Here is a 3,506-nt window from a genome sequence, read left to right as displayed (position 1 = left end):
TGGCCAGGTACCCCTCCGATGGATCTTCTATTACAGGATAAGGGCTCCTTGTTGGGCAGGTACCCCTCTAATGGGTCTTCTGTTACAGGATAAGGGCTCCTTTCTAGGCAAGTACCTCCCAGACAAAAGGCCTAGCTTGCCACCAGCAAGCTGAGTGAAACAAAGGAACTCCTGCCACTCACCACCAGGTCCCAGCCCCAATACGGGCCGAGCTGGGGGGGTCTTGTGGCCCTGAAGGAGGGGAGGGGTGCCTTAGGGATTCTGGGATGGGATAGGAAGAGAAGGGCAGTAGCAGCGGGGAGAAGCCCCTGCAGAATGACCAGAAAGATTAGGGGGTCGAGGAATGTCTGTGCTCCGTGACCCAGGCTTCTGCAGCCTGCCAGTCAGAAACACACTCCCCAATAGATAGTCTTAATTTAATTGTCACAGTGATGACCAAACAAACCCAAAAGTCATTAATCTGGGCAAAAGACTGGTAGAAATGTGGGTGTTTAACAGGTGTGGAAAGGAGATAAGAAGAAAATAATCACAACATATTATATACCTGTATGAAATTACAAAATACCCCAAACAATAAAACAAGAAAATAACACTAGAAATAGACCTACCATATGGTCCAGCTATAGCATCCCTGTTTACTTAAAGGACTGATTCAAAGTCCACAAATAACAGAGACACTTGCACAGCAATGTACAATAAAGAGCTTTTTTCAGTAACTATGCGTGAAATCAACCTAGGTAGGCATGAAAAATTATCTCTCAAATGTCTACAGTACACATGATTGAAGAATACTCCCATTTTCTGTCCTATGACATGTATCATATTCGTGCAATGCTTCCTAGAGTGTGCTCCAAGATTATGACTCAATGTAAGAACATTACAAAATTATCCTCCTTCTTGGCAGAAACATGAATCTTGGCTCAAGAACTGCCCATTGGCAGCAAGAGAACTTTCTTAGAACTGGACTACATTGTAAGCCTCTTCCATATAACACCTCTTATTTCTTTATTCTCAAGAGCCAAATTTACATTATGCACTTAACATTTTCTCATTCTGATACCCTGCCTAGTACATCTACTGAACATCTAATCCTATCCTTGGATGTGCTTCTCCAAGGACATGTACTAATTCCTAGACATTAAATTCAAAAATATGCATACACTAAACCTTCAAAAATAGAAAAATATGCCATACCAATACAAGTCATTAAACAAATATATGAGATAATGAATGGTAGCACAAAAAGGAGTATTTGTGTTTCAAGACATATGTAACAAGGGAGTGAGCCTCTTGTTCTTCCAGCCGCCCAGCTAGCTCAGTAGGTAGAGCATGAGACTTTTAATCTTAGGGCTGTGGGTTCAAGTTCCACATTGGACACCAGTTTGTTGGAGGAGGCCCCACTTGTTTGTCCCTGCTGCACAGATCCAAAATAATCACACAGATATTGTATTAATTAAATCACTGCTTGGCCCATTAGCTCTAACTTCATATTGTCTAACTCTTACATTTAACCCATTTCTATTAATCTGTGTATCACCATGAGGTCATGGCCTACCAGCAAAGTAGCAGTACGCCTACCTCTGGTAGTGAATCCATGGCATTTCCCTGGCTCCACCCTTCTTTCTCCCAGCATTCAGTTCTGTCTTCTCTGCCTACCTAAGTCCTGCCCTATCAATAGGCCAAGGCAGTTTCTTTATTCATTAATGGTAATTACAGCATATAGAGGGGACTCCCACATAAGAAGTACATGTCTTGTTGAACAGTAACCCAGTTCTCACACATATGAGGAAAATACACTAACACTGACCTATAATCCCAGTCCTTCTCAATCATTTTTTTTTTTTGGTTTTTTGAGACAGGGTTTCTCTGCAGCTTTTTTAGAGCCTGTCCTGGAACTAGCTCTTGTAGACTAGGCTGGCCTCGAACTCACAGAGATCCGCCTGCCTCTGCCTCCCGAGTGCTGGGATTAAAGGTGTGCACCACCACCCGGCTCTCAATCATTTTTTTAAATTTATTCACTGAAAATTTCATACATGTATACAATTAATCTTGAACATTTTCACCCCCACTCTCCACCTAGATCTGTCAAACATATCTCCCTCCCATCTCAATGTCTTCTTTCAATGTTTTTATTTAATAACTGAAATTTTCATGTATAAAACATATTTTGATTATATCTACCTACCCTTACCTCCATCTAACTCCCACTAGTGTCCCCACCATGTCTACCTATTAGCTTTCTGTTTCCTGTTTTTATTATTAATAATCCCCTGAGTGCAATAGTATTACCTAAATGTAAGTGGTTGCAATAACTTCTAGGAATCAACCTAGATGTCAATCAACAGAGGAGTAGACCAGGAAATTGTAACATGGATATTAATTAGCTTTAAAAAATAAAACCACAAAATTTACAGATAAGTGCATAGATATTTTCAGTCTATAATAATCTATTGAGTCTAATTAGTGCTTCACTATGTACATGGGTACAACAACTAGTACATGGACATGCAAATAGAACATACGTTCTTAAGGGAAATGACTATCTACCCATTTCTAACCATCAACTGTACCACTCTCTAGTTAGAGGTAGGTACTCAGAATCCTCTCCCCCATTCTTTTGGTATTTCAACTGATATATAGTATATAAATTCCATGTAGTTAAAAATATATGTATAATGGTATATAGTATATAGGTATAGTGTATAAGACTTGTGCAGTTAAAAATAAAGACTATACATTGGTGTATGCAATAAACACAGCATGCCCAAAAGACAGCAACTCACAGCACTTCTTTCCTCCCAATCCTCTGCCTCTCACATTCTTTCCAGCCCTTTTATCAACAGTTTAAAAAAAGCTAGACTATGAATTCTAGGAAAACACTTCCCTCATGATGTAGTATAACATGGAAATACCATGGAAATACACCAAATAAACCTTTTCTTCCCCAAGTTGAATTTGGTCATGGTAATTTATCACAGAATCAGAAAAGCAAACTACAACATGGAATATCTGTGATTTCATGTATTTCTAATGAGAATACAAAATGCACAGCCACTTTAAAACAGCTTGGCATTTCTTCAATATGCTAAACAGTTATCAAACGAGTCAGCAATTCTACCTGGCAGTATCTACCAAAGATAAACGAAAGCTTAAGTCTACAAGAATCTGATGTGTTAACGCTTATGGCAGCACCATGGGAAACAGGCAGAAGGTGGAAACTACAAAATAATCATCAGTTGATGAGCAGACAAACTTAAGGATTCACAGTACTATTCACTACTCAGTAATACAAACATGGGAGCTACTGCCACACAGAGCAACAGGATAAAAATCCCAGCAGGAGAAGCTACATCCTTCATGAGTCTAATTAAAAGACATTTTGCAAAAAGCAAACAAGACTCATCTGTGGTTCTGGGACAAGTTTTCTCTACAAGACATTTTTAAATGACACAAAAGTCCCATATTTTAATTATAGTCATCTTTACTATTAATTTGTCAGCAATTCT

General features: G+C 39.1%; 1 non-coding gene across 1 annotated transcript; it reads left to right on the top strand.

Moving 5' to 3' along the window:
* Positions 1-1,304: 1,304 nt before the first annotated feature.
* Positions 1,305-1,377, top strand: Trnak-uuu. The gene has a single exon. It is a non-coding gene; the product is annotated as a tRNA-Lys (tRNA).
* Positions 1,378-3,506: the final 2,129 nt, after the last annotated feature.

Source organism: Arvicola amphibius, chromosome X (assembly GCF_903992535.2).
Source record: "Arvicola amphibius chromosome X, mArvAmp1.2, whole genome shotgun sequence".
Taxonomy (NCBI): domain Eukaryota; kingdom Metazoa; phylum Chordata; class Mammalia; order Rodentia; family Cricetidae; genus Arvicola; species Arvicola amphibius.
The sequence above is the reverse complement of the archived record's forward strand: the minus strand, read 5'-3'. Positions and strand labels throughout refer to the sequence as shown.